This window comes from Sparus aurata, chromosome 19, assembly GCF_900880675.1.
Source record: "Sparus aurata chromosome 19, fSpaAur1.1, whole genome shotgun sequence".
Taxonomy (NCBI): Eukaryota; Metazoa; Chordata; class Actinopteri; order Spariformes; family Sparidae; genus Sparus; species Sparus aurata.
The window spans coordinates 2,221,277-2,238,311 of NC_044205.1; the positions used below are offsets into that span (position 1 = coordinate 2,221,277).

General features: G+C 39.0%; 1 long non-coding RNA gene across 1 annotated transcript; it reads left to right on the top strand.

Annotated features, from left to right (window-relative positions):
- Window positions 1-1,723: 1,723 nt before the first annotated feature.
- On the top strand, window positions 1,724-8,912 carry LOC115570178 (uncharacterized). The gene is made up of 3 exons (XR_003981715.1): window positions 1,724-2,445; window positions 4,446-4,514; window positions 4,724-8,912. It is a non-coding gene; the product is annotated as an uncharacterized LOC115570178 (long non-coding RNA).
- Window positions 8,913-17,035: the final 8,123 nt, after the last annotated feature.

A 17,035-nucleotide genomic window follows, 5' to 3' on the forward strand; every position in this document is an offset into this window, starting at 1 on the left:
ATGTAATTGCTCTTGCTCTGTTGCTACATTGAATTGAAGATGCTGCTGAAATGAAGCATTTGCATGAATAATTTTTGTCTGCTTGTGGTCGACTTTTCTCAAACATGTAAAGGGAAAGAGGAATGAAATGGGGCAAAATAGACTCAAATGGAATCATTATCACACACAAACTGTTGGTATCGATTGCATCTCCTAATTTTTCAAACGACACAGAAAGATTTCCCGCGTGCAGCGTGGCTTTTCAGGTATTTGGCCTTTTACTGGAGCTAAAGTATAGAGCAAAAGGAGCAAAAAAGCTTGTTTAATGTTTGTCTAGTTGTATGTCCCTTGCTGCTTTGAAAAAAGAATGCCACCGTATCGCTGATCTGTTCCTGCATTCCTGTGTGTGTGTGTGTGTGTGTGTGTGTGTGTGTGTGTGTGTGTGATCTGAACACCTACAGGGTGTAGGTGTACTATCTGACCATTATCTGCGGTTAAAACAGGATCTCATTCTTTCTGCTCAAATAATTTGAAGCCTTACTAATTGAAAATGTCAGCTTGAAAAGTCAAGGCCTGTTGCAGCAAGGTAAGAGACCAGTTGCCATTAAGAAGACCTTAAATCAGCCCTGAGGAAATTGGTTTCATTTTTCTCTCGCTTTTCATACTTTTTTTTCCACTCCTTGCACTTTTGTTTCATGGATATTCTACAAGCGGCAGCTTCCACTTTCAAAGGTTTACTTGTTGACTTGTTGATTCTGGCATTATATCAGAAATGAGATCGGGTTCGGTCCTAGTGTAGTCTGCCTGCAATGTGATCATTCTCTTCAACAACGGCATGTTAATATTTGGTCAATTTTTATTCATATTAGAACCTATCCATTGTCTGACATGTTAATTTTTAAATAAGGATAACTGAACTTTGGTTGGCTGTGCTAACCTTTCAAAGGTTTTTCAACACAGTAAAAAAAAAAAAACAAGTTCTGGTGTATCACAATAAAAAATATATTGGTGGGGATTGTGAGGAATTACACATGATGATCAAAAGAGTTTTTTGAAGATAGAAAGTCAAATTGAAAATTCAGTCTATCCAGTATTGACTTATGAAAACAGATACATTTCCAAAAGAAGTGGAAAGGCACCTCATCACCTGTTTTGAATACTTTATTTTTCAACACAGAGGGAAAAAAAAATAAATGTTGTCACACCTAAAACCCCTGTCCATCCATCCACTCTGTGTGTGTGTATGTGTGTGTGTGTGTGTGTGTGTGTGTGTGTGTGTGTGATTTCCAGTGTCTCTCACTTTCATTGTTGTATTTTCATCGGTCCAGACGGACGAATCATTTTCCTCTCCTCCTACTCCTCGTAATCTTGCCATCATCATCGTCATCCCTTGCTTTTTTTTTTTTCAAGAGAGTTTTAGTGAGTGCCAGTAGAGTTGTTGACCAAAGGCTGTGCAGCACAAAACACATCAATTAATGCACCATTACAAGGTGTGTGTGTGTGTGTGTGTGTGTGTGTGTGTGTGTGTGTGTATGTGTGTGTAAGGCCCAAATCTAATTATTCTCTGGCTTTCCTCATAGCAGGGACAGTCCGCTGGAGAGACTGCTGGTGGCTGAAGGTTTTCACTGCTGCAATCTCTCTCTCTTTCTCTCTCTCTCCTTCTTGTTCTCTGACTTTCTCTCTTTTTATCTCTCTCCCTCTTTTTCTTTACATCTCTCTTTTTATTTCCATCCTGTCTGCTCTCTCATCCTTCCCTGCATCCTGCCTCACCCCTCCTTTCTCTCTCCATCTTTCTCTTCCTCCTCCTCCTTCGTCCACCCCCGTCCATCTCTACCTCCGTATCCCACTCGCTCCTCTCTATCACTCTCTCACAGATGCCACATCACACCACACGCTCTCCCTCTCTCTATCTTGCTCTCTCTCTCCCTCTCTCTCCTATCCCTGTGCTCTCTGCTCTCTCATTCGCTCCACTGGCTAGTCGCCGGCTGTTAGTTCATTTGCCGCGGCAGAGCAACAACTGGCTTCTTTCAGAGCTGGGAGCAGAGAGGGGAAGGCGAGAGTGACAGTAAGAGTGGAAGAAGAAAAAGTGGAGGAGGACGAGAAGGAGAAGAAGAGGAGAAAAGGAGGAGGAGGAAGAGATCTTTTGTTAGGCATCCATCCCTCCCCTCATCCCTCACTGGCAGCAGCAGCATCAGCACCACTGCCTCCACCACAGCCGCTCCTGCTGCTGGATCCTCCGTCTCCTGCCGGGATCTGCCTCCTCCTTCTCCTCAGGGAGCTCCTCCTGAAACGCGGAGGGGGAGGGAGATCACCACCTCCCAGCTTGCCGTGGACCCTCGGCAAGACATCAGGAGAAAAGAAGGGAGAAGGAAGGGGAGGGAATTTTAGAAGAGGCCATCAGGAGAGCAGAGGAGAGGCAACACCCTGGTTTACAGGAGAGCAAAGAAGAACACGAAAAAAAAGAGGGTAAGAGGCCACCACGGCACAGAGAGTGGACCTGCTGTTGCAGTTTCACCCTTTTATTTGAATTGTTCCTCTTCTTTCAGTTTTCCCTTGCTCTCTGACTGGAGATTTTGATTGATTCTTTTCTTTTCATTTTTTCCCCTTAACATGTGTTTGTCTTCTTGAATGCTTGTATATTTGCGCAAATGTGTTCCATCCCTTTTTTCCTCGTCGTATGCCCTGTCCACTTTTTTCATACTCAAAGGAATTGTGGGCGATCAAATAAAAAAAAAAAAAGGAGGAGGTGATGGTGAGGTGTGTTTGTAAGAAAAGTTAGAAGTTCTGAGGAGAAGGGCAGGAAGACTCGCTCAGGAAGCAAAATAATTAAAGAAATGAAAAAAAATGTAAAACAAATAAGAAACCAGAAAAAAAGCATTCACCCCCATTCTCCTCATCACCTGTAATGCTTCATTTTCCTGACAACCTGTGGCTCTCTCTTGAATTTGGGAGTGTGTGTGTGAGGATGTTTGAATGAAAGCAAAGGGAAATGAAGACCCCCAGTGTTTGAATTTAGCTTTATCCCCTACTCTCAGAGTAATCTGATAAGTCTCCGGGGTGCTTCCACTGAACAATCAGTGATAGTTGGGCTAGCCGACCTCTATGTGTGTGTGTGTGTGTGTGTGTGTCTCTACAGATGGCCAGGGTAGGGCTGGGCTAGCCGAGGATCTGTGTGTGTAAGTGTGTGTTTGGCTGCAGGTGGCAAATCCCAGATCTCTGCAGCTCAGGGGTGGTTGGATAGGTGGGTAGGGGTCTTCCTGGTTTTGGCTTAGGGTACGTGTGTGTGTGTGTATGTGTGTCTCCTGGGTTGAGTGGTCCAGACTGAGGAGAGGATGAGAGGAGAAATAGAGACGAAGAGGCTGGGGATAAAAAGAGAAGGGCAGAAACTTGTGGATTAGCATCTGCTTTCTTCTTTTCTTCCTGATTCATCGGTTCATTCTTTGTTTCACTTTTCTCTATTCCATCCCACTCCTCCTCCTCTCTTTTTTGGTTTCTTTCCTTCTCTGTTCACCCCTCCACCCCGATCATGGCCGCTGATTCCGTCTATCAATTTTTCCATCCTGCTTCAGCCCCACTGCAAAGTAATAATGTTTCATTCTGAAACAAGGAAGTCTTTCTTGAGAGTGTTTTCTTTGGCTTTTCTTTGAGACATTGTGTTTTTCAAATGTTAAATATTGAACATTCATTTTCTCCTTTTTAATTTATTTTGCTCTGCGCAAACTGTTGCTGTCACACTATTATTCCCCGTTTTTTGACAAACTTGCATGACAACCTGGTGTCAGCCCTCGGTGTTGGTGGACACAAACACCTATTCCTATTCATTTTAACAAACCACCCAGAGTGTGATTATAAATATTGATTAGAGACAACAAATCAACTGAATGATTTTGGATCGGCTTAGCTGGAGCTTGCTCTTTGTATTCAGCCTGCTAGTTCAATTAGAATAGAATTGAATACATTTGCTTGAACTTTTCATACATTATTCATGGCCTCGCTTCAGCATTTAAACTCATTGCTTTAATTTGAAAATAAAGAATAGGGAAATTCATAATAATGATTACTGAATTACCATTTAGGAATTAATTTGAAATGCATTTTAACATTTTAAGTTTTAAAGGAAAGAAAGTTAATATGCTGTGACATGCGTCCATTAATTTTTAATTTGACTGAATGTATTTTTTCAATATATACAATGCAGCAGTAATCATTTGAAGGAGCCTATAGCGCAGACTGCGTGCTACTGCAAAACACAGCACTATTTTTAAATAATCAAACAAATTAGTTTAGCGCGTGCACTGCGCCCTCCCTCCTGTGATATAATCCATGTGTTGATTTCTCTCCTTGTGCTGTGGGGGTGGGAGGTGGGGGCAATGGTGGTAATGGAGTGTATGGAGCTATTGTCACACTGCAGCTGACCTCCCTAACCCTGCATCTCCCCTGTGTGTGCACCCAACCCCCCCATGCAGGAGCAGTGGAGAGAGCAAGGAAACCAAATCTCATCACAGGATGAGGACCTCTAGAAGGCCCCAGCCCAGGTAAGAGGCTTGTTGTGGGGGCTGGGCTGCGCAACACTCCATTCTCACCTGTCACCTCCAAAGTTTTGTGTACAGAACCAAGAGAGAGAATCAAGCTAACGTCAGCTTTTACACACCCTTCTCTTTTTTTTGTTTTTCTGTTTCTTCCCTACACACACGCTGCTGGCTCAGATTGAAAATGCCACCGTTGTCAATTTTCTCCTTTGCAGAGGAGCCATTGATGGAGCCTTGCCTCACGCTGCAGCGAGGCGTCTTCAATCAATGTGGCTGCCCCACTCTCTCTATATGTGTATGTGTCTGTTTGCTACTGGAGCCTGAAGGGGGGGGCTGCTGATGGCTGCGGCAATGGCCATGGTGGTGGTGGTGGTGGTGGTGATGATGATGCGATGGCAGTGGTGCTGCTCACATGGTTTCTGGCTTAGCTCCCTGTGTTTACTGAAAGACTCTCTTCGGTGACGGGTATTCTTGGGTGGATAATACGGATCACGTTGTTATTGCTTAAGAATACGCGTAGTCGAGGAGAGTCCTCTCTTCGCCCAACACCAGCAACACCCCCAATCCCCCGACACCCACCCACCCACCTCACCCCACCCCGCCTACCCACCCACCCATGGAGGACTGTCAGGATGGGTGAAGCCACACCCCCACTCGTCACCTTTCCAAAGAGAATATCCCACTTCCTCTTTGATTTGTACTGCACTGCAATGTTTTCCTTCCCTGCCCACTTCCTGTCGGCTGAGCCACGGGTTGAGGTTGAGAGCGTCCTAACGTCTGTCCCACCGTGCATCTGTTAGTCTGTCTCTGTCTCGATGGACAGCATAGTGTTTGTGTTTTGTTTCTGTGTGAGTGTTTGTCAGACGTGTTGTTGCGAGACTGTTTTGTCTCACAGAGAAAATCTGGCTCTTTGTCTCGTCTCATAACAATTTCTGATCTTGTAATCCGCTTGAAAAATACATGGCCAGCATGACAGCCTGCACACTAACACAGACATGTATTATACCATTAAGTGTCACCATATTTGGAGCAGCATTTGTGGCCTTGTGGCTGTGGCACCATTGTACTTCTGAACTGGCCCCAGGGCAGTAATGGGCAGTTAACCCCTCGTTTCACTCACCTTCTGAAAAATTTGCAATACTACCTTGACCAGGGTGTGTCGGCTGACAATTAGATTAAACACAAATAATTTCACAAAAACATATTGAAAGTCTACAAACAATATTTTGACGAGGACCCGTTACAGGAAAGGATTAGGAAAAAAAGCTGGAGCAACCTTCAGGCCCTTATCATGTCAGTTGATACTGTACTTTAATTGCATGGTTTTAAACCTTTTTTCAATTAAATCAGTACAAACCAGAACAAACTCACTCACTGAGCTCAGAGCTGTTGAGGCTCCTGGAGCTCTGCGGCCCCAAGGCAGTTGCCTGCTTTGTAGTCAGTAATCCAGCCTTGCAGACTTGGTTCAGCTGCAGGCATATATATTATGATTTTTCATAAAAAAAAAAAACAAGAAATACTTTAGGAGGCAGACATTTTATCAGGGTTGTTCCTCTGTTTTCCCCCTTGTGTACAGAACGTCTTAGTCCATCTTCTTGATGATACACTCCAAAGAGTTTTTGATTTATTATACCCAAAACCATCGAAAGATAAGGAGTGAAAATACCTGCCTCTGTATCCTAGGTAATATTTTCAAATTGGCCGTTTTTCTTAGAAATGCCCAATAATCCAAAGCTTCTCATCTTACAGTGATATAGAATAAGGCTGCTTCTAATTCTTCTTATTATCTGATTATTTACTTCATTGATCAGTTAGTGTAGAAAATGTCTGATAATAGTCCAATGAAATGACTTCAGATGTCTTGTTTTGTCTGGTAAACAGTTGAAAAAAAAAAACATAGTCAGTTTGAAGTCGGATCAAACAGAAAAGCAGCAAATCATCACAAAATGGAATCACACAATATTGAGTTTTTTTTGCCAGAATGATGACTTTGTGTTTCTTGCCAGTGGGACTGCAGATGTTAATTAGCCTAAGGCTAACTCTGGTGCAATGCTTTAAATGGTTACTTTCATATGTTAATTGCACATTGTCCCTTACAAATAAAATTGACATTGAAATTGAACTGACTGATTAATTAATTGTTGAAATTGTTGCTGGTTAATTTTCTGTGAATCAATTTGACAATTCAATCAAATTCATTTCAGCAAATAATTGATTGTTTAGTTTCTAATCATGACTTGAATCAGAAGTCTTCTCCAACAGTAACTATTTTATTTTGGGTTTGTCATTTTCGGGTTGAAGCATAGTAACAGAAAAGAGAAAGGCCATATACTTTGATTTCACTGTAATGGTTTAGGACCTGCTGATTATCTTTAAGCTGTCAGACTTTATGTTCATGAACATTTCTACAGGGGAACACAGAGCACATATTATTCATTATTTTATTTTTTATTACATTTTATTTGATTAGTTACGAAATATTAGCACAGAAATATTAGTTTTACTGTAATATTTGATGTATCAGTAGGCAGTGCTGTACTGTATTTCCTCTGTTTTTGCTTATAGAGTGGAACTGGATCTTATTCAACTCAATGTAGTGCACTTATTACGGCGCTGACCTGAGCTGAGCTGAGCTGAGCGCAGCAGCCTCTTACCTTCCCCCCTTTACGCCCCATTTTTATGCAAATGGTTGCTCAAATGACATTTATCGCAGTGAGGTTTACACCACATGTATACTGCTGCTGTCGCTGAGCCTCTTTCTCTCTCTCTCTCTCTCTCTCTCTCTCTCACACACACACACGCAGACACACACACACACACGGTTGAGAAAACAAAATGTCCACCATGAGCGTTCGACAGCTCAACTTATGCATTGAGGAGAGAGGCGCGTCTAGATAAACAATTACCCCTGGCTCAAATGGTCTATAACCAGCTTTTCCATGTTGCCGGATGGTGCAATACCCCATGAATATGGATTCCCTCTCCATGTCTGATGGCACATTCTGAACCTTAACACCCATGTAAAATCCATTTAAACACCTAATAGGATCAGCTTGACTCATACAGCCTTGTCCTCACACATGTCACCTCCCATGATCATACGCTGGTGTAAATAATTTTGACACGCCTTCCTATAGGTGCTCTTGAATATCAAATAAGTCAATTTTTGTGCCTGTTTCATTCTCATGCAACATGTTCACCGACAAGAGTTAAATCTAAAGTTAGCTACATAGTCACTCAGACATGCTTGTGATTGTAATTATACAAATCATCACAGTCATTACCCTGTACCCTGTATTATTCAAATAATATGATGGTATGGTTAACACTAGGCTTAGCTGATAATTACTGTTCCTTTTCGAATGGAAACAAATAAAGCGACATGCTAAAATTTTGTGTAGGAGGATGTAAAATACAGCATTCGTGGCATAATTGCAATTGAGTAAAAATCACACACACATACTTCCTCCCCTGCATTTATGTGTTGATTGGTAGAAATGATGTGCCGTAGACGTCCTCTTGTTGTTTGTTTCCTGTGTGTCTGTTTGTCTCTGGGTTGCCTGTTGTTGTTGCTGCAGGGCCTCTGCTGGCTGACATCACCGCTGTAATGTGATCTGATAATTTCGCATTGTGTGAAAACTCAATATTCACCTCCACTGATACACTGTTAGCATCCAATCTTAAAACTGGCTGCATTTGGCCACATTTAACCATAACTCTGAACTGAACACATGAATAAGTGAAGATGCTTTCATTCTTGTCACATTTATTGACTTAAACTAAAACACTTATTGAGTAAAACATCAGTTTTTTTTAATAATTTGTTGATGCAGAATGACCACAGACTTACCAAAAGGCTTGTCAATGACAATGATGTGGTATAAAATTCTGTCTCGGTGTTCCTGTGTGAGTGAGTGAGTGAGTGTGTGTGTGTGTGTGTCAGCCTGTATTTGGATTGTATGTGCTTGTTTCCAAACTGTGTAAAGAGCTGCACTGCTGTAAAAAAAAAAAAAAAATGACACATTATTTCTTGAATGATTTCATGAATTAAGCACTATGTCCTCTTACTCAGTACTGTAATAGCTGCTGATGGTGGTACTGGGATGTCAAAAGTGCTGATTATCTAATGTGAATGCCATCTCTTCACATCTTTCTCTGCAGTCAAAGAGCTTTTGTGGTTGTGCACTAATGTATGCTACTCTGCACTAATGGCATGCTGCCACAGTTGATGACGATGACGGTGATGTTGATGATTGTTTTAACCAGGAACTTATGCTGCATGCATTTCAATCATTGCAACAACAGCAGTGATGAGAATGTCATTTTTCCCTGTAAGTGTGCCTTATTTTTGTCAGTAAGATGTGGCTGTAAATATAAATAAATCCTTTTTTTATGAAATTGAAATGTGAAATGAAGCTTTAATCAATATAACATGAAGACTAAATGTGACTGAGTCCTTCAATATAGCTATTGGGGCCCGTTATATCAATATGTTATTTTATGAGGAAATATACTATGATTATATCCAGATTATATTTTCGATGAATACCTGGATTCAACAGTAGATTACAGTCATTCTTGACTACTTTGTAGAAATATAGAGATAGGCCTGTGGATATAAAATTTAGAATCCTGAACACGTCCTCCTCTGCCGAGGATCGACCATGAACTGCTGCCTAAACATTTTTCTCTCTCAGACTTTAAAAACCTCCTGGATCTCACTCCAGATGCCTTTTCCAGCAATCCCACAGACAACCCAAAGATTAAAAACTAAAACCCATTTCCTCCTCTGCTCTGCCTTCTCACTGGGATTTTCACCAGCAGAAGAAGAAGAAATAGCCACGCTGAGCTTTTAACTTCTGCTTCAGTTCTTCTCAACACTTTAGACAGATTGAGCCTCTGTCTGATTTGATTATGTGGCTTTCCAAACCTAACATATGATATTATATTGAGATCTATTTTATTCGTAGGTGTCATTTACACTGTTGATGCTGGGGACAACAAAAAAGGTGGTGGGGATATGTCACTATTTGTTAAAAATGTCCTAAAAAATTGCTTGCATCAAGAAAGATGAAAATAATGTGAAATTAATTTGTATGTGCTATTCTGCATTTTTTTGCAAAGGTTTGAGAGTGTATGTAGGTTTTCTTCATTTATAGATAGATAGATAGATAGATAGATAGATAGATATTGCGTTGTGTGTGTGTGTTGAGTATATTTGTTTTTGTACCCTCAAAATGGCACATTGGTCAGAAGAATAGCTTCTTTTATACGAAACATATAAAAATGTCACATACGCCACACAACATAAATTGTATACTTCTTTTCTCAGTGTTTGGGAAAGCACCATAATTTTTTCCTTCAGAGCTGTCAAGTGTTTGTCTATCAAAAATGTTTGAAAGAGAGTGTTTTGTTCAGCTTCTACCATTTCATTCAATGAGTTATACAATAAAAGTGAAAGTAAATCCAAACAATATGGGCACTTACAATTCCCATCAAAGTAAAGGAGGATCGGATGATTCTGTGTTAATCACCTAACAACATTATATACTAGAACAGATGGGACCTCTCCAACCCACAACTAGCAAAAAAATCATTAGGGCATCCTGAGCTCTCCACCATTGTTATTCATACCAGATAACTGATCTACTGTCGGCAGCTTTTTACATCCTCTTATCGTCATGCAGCAGACTACCACTTTACATCCTATTTAATTTAGCCCGCGCATCTTAGTACATTTTATCTCTTGTAATCCTGTTAAATACGCAGTAATTAGAATCCTAAACCCACCCTGCTGGACTGAAACACACACAGTGTAGCCAAGAACAATCTACTGTTTTTCATTAGAAATCAGTGTATCCACAGATACAGCAATATATTTACAATATCTTTTTGTTCTGAAGTTATGAATGAATTTTTTTGTTAAGGCTATATTGGAAAAAAATATAGAAAAAAATAATTCATTTAGTTTTAGGCCAAATTCAAAATATATTTTCTAGCACTGTGGATACTGACATCATGAGGGAGGATTGTAAAAGCTGATAAAGGCTCTGCAGCTATTGGCTTACTCTGTTTCAGACCACTCATTACTTATTAAGCACACTATTAAGGTAAATTGACAGTAATGATGGGAGGGAGAGGACGCAGCCTCATTTGGCAGAAGCGCCACAGGAAATATTCAGCTTTTGTACCAATTAATTATGCATCATCTTTACTTTGCTCTCTGTGTAGACTGAACTGGGTGTAATGCACAGCACACTTCACTGGATAAAAAAGAAATAAATTCCCATGAATTACAGATTTAAAGACATACACTGTATGCACCTTTTTGATATGAAATGTGAAAATAAATACTATGCAATGATGGAAGTGCTCGACTTACTTTTAAACCTGACAAGCTACTTTAATTCATTTAATTGATTTTTTTTGTCAAAATATTTAGATTTTTTTATTTAAAAACTGTTTATCTTTTTTGTTTCTGATTCATTTATCTTTTTTGATTATGATTCATTTATCTTTTTCAGTTGTTGCCGTTTTGGCATTTATTTCTTCAGAACCTGGCGGCTTTGAATGAACATAAAGTGAAAGTATGTTGTGTGATGGTGTGGTGACATTCTATATTCCTGTCAATAAATCCCACATGTATACCGAAGCCAACGATGAATGTATCCTACTAGCAAGCCTATCCATTCCTCTGTGTCACTGAGCTCCAATATCCAAAAACTATCATGGACACACCATCCTGCTGCCCAAAATATTCACTACAGCACAAAATGCAGGTTAATCTAACACCCAGCAAATACTTTTTCCCCCTGTTTAAGTTACGCTTCTTAAAAACAACAGTGAATTGTCCAAAATCAATTTTAATCTTTTTAATTTTGTTATAGTCTGCAGGGGAGAGAAGGGGCTGGGAGGAGTTGCAGAAATGTTATCATAATTCAGTGAGGGGAAGGAGGTCGAAAGAGTATAAATCAACTTGCCGTACTGACACAAATGCTGTCCAGATTAGGATTTTTTATTAATGCAACAAAGAAAGGTTCATACTGTCAACATTACAATAGGGTTTTTCAATATGCACATTGCAAATACAGCGTGATTCTTTCTTTTATGGTTATTGTGAGGCAACTCAAACTGTCACAATCTAGTATGCAAAAAGACAACATTATTTGAAACTTGACACTGGATCTGTTTAATTTCTTAAATAATTAACCAAATCCACCATCTTTTCCTACCATCTGCATTTCAGTGGTCTTATCTCCACTCTGCATGCCCGTAAACCCCTGTGTCTAGTGTTGAAGGAATGTGAATAAAGTAGAAATAAAGGTGAAGAAACACGTTTTTGTTAACAATATTTAATACATTTGATTTATAGTTAATTAGACTTTAGTTTATAATTAGTTGACTGTTGACAAACAATGGAATGCTTTAAACATGATTTATTAAGCAATTGTAAAGGAATATAAACATCAGCTGTAAATTTATAACGGTCATCTAAATAAACAATTTAACTTAGCCACTGTATTTATTGACTTAAGTTTACTGAATTAACACTAAGTATTGGTTGGAACTTTACAATAAACAATTGCTGAATAAATGCTTTAGAATGTATTTAGTGTTTGTTAAACAATTAACTAATTATAGTTTATTATTTATAATTTAATTAAGTAGAAAAAGTGTACCATTTGTGAATGATGATTATTATATAGTGTTACCACCAATACTTTAGGGCCATCTTAATTAACAACTGGTTTGACAAAATTATTTTTCTTTATGCTGCAACTTTACCTTTGTTTAGGTCAAATTTTCCGGTTCTCCCTCACCCATTTGGCAGCCTCGTAGCCTGTAATAACCCATAACCAGGCTGAGGACAGTCAGCAGCATCAGAACACTAAGGGACAGGAAGTTTAAAGTGTCTCCTGAGCAGCTCTCTTCCCCTCACTGAATCCTGATAACAATTCTGCAACTCCTCCCAGCCCCTTCTCTACCCTGCCCAGCCCACCCACCAACCAGCAGCATAATGTGGTTTCCGCCAATAAGCCCTGTCTGCAGTATTAATCAATTGGAAATGTGCTGCATTTCGTCTCTTCCTGAGATGAAAGCACACAGACGTCTCCTTCTGTTTTCTTTGCTTTCTCTTTTCTTCTCTCTTTCCTTTTTCCTTTCTCTAGCATAATATTGACTCTAATGAAGGACTCGGTGGAGTCTCATAATTAATAGCTATACACTATTCTTCTGTCATCCATTGAAGGGTGCCCTCAGCACCTTCCCTAATGTGTCTATAATGTTTCGCTTTCACTCTCTTTTCCCATTTTTTTTTTATCCCAAACAGGGGATGAGGGCTATACTAACAGTATTGTAGCTTTAATAACAGCAGGGTAAGTGGCTCAGATATCAAATAAACCGGCACTCATTTAAACAATGGACACTATGAAATGTATCCACATCAGTGGCTCCAAGATAGGGAGCTAAGCAATCTATTTAAAAAGCAATCTATTTCTCGCTGTCGTGGAGATTGCACAGATTGAATGGGGGAGTCCGATCCTCAGCGGACATCCCTCTCGATCCCTCCCTCCACTCCCCTATCTCAAAGCTCCTCTCAGATTCCTCTGCTCTGGGCTGCTTACACAGAAAATGCAACAAAAACAGGGATATGACAAGCATTCTCTCCATATAATGCACCCAATTCAAACGAATAACCAAAACAAGTTGAGCACAAATGATAAGTCTTAGTAAAGCGCCTCTGCCTGTGTTTCATATACTGCAGTGCGACTATAAAAAGGTGTCAACAGACAAGAATTTTACAGTCAACATAAGTTCTTTCAATTGTAAGAAATCTTTTCCCCCCTTTCATGTGGTTACATATCAATGTTTTATAGCTTAAAAGTAAACATCCATTAAGGCTAGGAATGTAAAACAACACAGTTGTCTCAGTATTTATAATCCGTTTACACCCTTTTGTGCAGTGCAGAATGGTCTATGGAGCATTTCAGATTTTTATCAATATCTTTCTCTTTATTTTCCTCTGGACCTCCTCATATATATACATACACAGCCTCCATTTTTTAAAATGATGTAATGTGACCCCTTGAACTATGAGAACAGATTCTGTATGCCAACATGTCTCATCCTTTATCACAGACCAAGTGTATTTATATCTCACTTTACATCCTCTCAATATATTTTCAAAATAAGAGAAGATTGTTAGAAGAATTCATGCAATATGGACCAAAGCTAAATGACTGATGGCTTTTTATAGCAACAGTTACACAACTGTAATTTAGACTCAGTTTGGACTTTTTTTTCTGTTTTGGTTACAGGGTTGAAATACAGTTTTTACTTGAGTATCTCAATATTTTGGGTCAATTATTAATATTTATTTTCTCTTTTTTTCGATTTTAATGTCAACAGTTAAAATTGATTGTGGCTTCATTATTCTTTTGTATTCTGTTGAAAGATCACTATGTATTTTAAGGTTTAGAGTAGCTGCAAACCGGTGGCAGAGAAAATAACATTGAATTGCATTTTCCTTTACGTTACAGTCCAAAACCAAATAAATATCTGTAGGTTAAACTGGAAAGCGTTGAGTAGTGAGAGTAAATGCACGAGTTCATGTTTTCAGAATTTTCAATGAATTAACATTGTCTGGAGGCTTTTTGCATATGAATCGAATTGTTTTATTTTGTGAAAATCAAATGTCAGTGTTCTCTTGAATGTACAGAGCAGCAGTTAACCAACAGAAGCTGTGTGCACAGAAACTAATGATACTATGGACAGACAGGATGGACATCTACAAAACATGACACATCATTAATAGGTGAACTGTAAGTGAAAACAGAAGAAATGTCTGATATGCTTGTCCAGTCCAGTGGGCCAAAGTTTATTCAACTACTACTGTTGTAGTAGAACAAATACAGTCTGTCCACAAGTTTCAGCAATGACCTAAAATTATTTCATAAGGATGGCTAAAACTACTGTATAAGACAGATGTGCCAAAAACAGTCAGATTCTCTTGTTCATTCTGATATAAAGAGAAGATTGCACATCATTTCTGAAAAGTGAAGAGCACAAAGGAGAGAAGTTGACCTAAATTAGTGAGGATTAGCTTCAGCTAACTGCCTTACTTCTCACCATCTACTCCTTTACCTCCTCTGCCATGCATAAAGTGAAAATGAACACCCACACAATACATAAATACAAGTTTACAACAACTCCCCTTTTTTAAATCACGTCTCACATTCTTCATAAGCAAGTAGAGTTGTTCAGTTGTCACTTCCAGCATCTACTGTGAAGAGGTCATACATCTGTCAACTGAGGCCATTTCTGAACAAAGGCTAATTTACCATCTCCCCCCAAATAAAACCCCCATTATTATGTGACTAAAGTTCTAAACATATGATGAAAACTGAGTAAACTCTTAATTTTAGCATTGCCATGAGATGCAATTGAAAGATTCAATAAATGTGTAGTTTCAGGTAAAGTGACATTATGTAGCATCTGAGTGCCACAACACTGTTGTTAATAAAAATCCTAGGTCTGTAAAAATGTCAAACGAAATTAATTATATGATAACAAGGTTATGCTTTGAAAACCTGTATGTTGAAGTAAACATGAATAACACTGTGATCCTACCCTCTCACTGAAGTAACACAGACCAGAAACAAGTGACAGAGACACCATTTACCCTGCATAACGTTGCTTTCAGATAGTTTTGCCAAATGTGTGTTCCCAAGGACAATTCTAATTCATTACAATTTGGATTTTATAGACGTACTTTTGGCCATTATTCCTGTAAGTTATGAGACTGTAGTCTGCAATCTACAGTTGTTCTGATCAGAAATACGACCATAAACAGTAAGTTGACTGTGAAAGCAACTTATTATAACAAATATTTACATTTTTTTTATTTTTACATTTTTTTGATAGCTGGTGACCCCCAGTAGGCCATAGTTATTATTATAGCAGTCAAGGAGGAAGTCAGCTGACCTAGTATAAAGAGCGACACAGTTCATGGTGGATGGTAGAATGAAACAAGCAAAAGACTTTCACCCAGAAGACAGCTGTTTGTATCCTGAAACCAAAAGTTGACAGTAAGTAATTCTTTACGTACTAACATAGATTACGCAACATATATAGGTACTTGACTGAAGTTACATTAGTCATGAATTAGTTCAATCCTAATCACAATGATTTTCTAAATCTAACTAAATAGCTTTCATCTCTAAATGCAATGCAAGTCAAAGGCAATGATTGAATAGGTTGATTACCAGCGTCCTCCAAAACAAAATATGTATTCAAGACATGATGACTGTTGCATCCTGCTCGTGAAACACATACTGGACCTTTGTAGTAAGCTCACAGTTTTGTCAGGTTTAAACAAGACAACTACTTGGTTAGGTTTTGGAGTTAAAATCTGATTTCTATAACTTCAGTTACAAATGTGCCTACATTATGTATTTAACTGCAGTTATGTGAATTACATGATCTAACTTCACAACGTTAATAAGTTAAAACAACTCACTGTTGACTTTTGGCTGGACTGAAGTGAACATCCACCAAACCTCCTCCCCATTGAGCCTATTCAGTCCTTTAGTTATGAGGATGTATTTAAGCTAAGGTCTGGGAACATGGTAACTTTACTACAAAGAAGACAGATGGTTCAAGGTACACAAGCAGTCAGACCATCAGACAGATTGTGAACACAATTCCATGTTAAGCAATTAGTAACATTATTTAACTCAACCGAATGTGCGTAGGGGAGACTGGGGATGGTTGAAACAAAGGGATAATTGTAACAGCATCACTTTAACCAATAAGGGATAACGTAAGAATCATGTCATCAATTTCATGTAAACCCACTCCCTCCCTGATCTTGCATGTGCATTTGCATGGCTGTGAGAAGAAGTGTGCAGATTTTAGAGCCAAAACACACATTTTCAGGTAACAAAGTAATTTTTTGGACTGTTGATGTTTGAATTAGGTAACTTACGTTGGGTTAAAGAGTAGGTTCTTATGTAAAATATGAGTCATTTCATCCATGCTAATTTAAAACAACCATGCTCATACAGCTAGCTAAACAATAGCTGACAGGGGTTGGGATGGTTGTAACACTTTATAAGAAAATGTTACAATCATCCCTGAATCATGATTCACATATTTTATCTACCCTACTCTGGATAGAAAGCTGCCCAGTGTGGGCTATCACAGCAGTCAAAAAGTCTTTGATGCACAACAAATTCCAAACCCAAAGAAAAGTGTAAATTGCAAGTTCTAGGCCCACGAAAAACTGCACCCCTGAAAAATCTACATACACTTGTCACCACTGTGACTCTGACAGACACAGTGTGCATGTTTGTTGTTTTACTAATTGTCAAACATCTTCCTGTGATTTTACGTGGACTATTAGCCACTACTGACCTCCTGCTGAAGGTTTCCATTTTTATGTGTTTCAAATTCATAGGTATTGTCACAAAAAAATCTTTAAGAAAGCTCTTCTAATGTTAGGATCCACACCACTGACACTGTTCTTC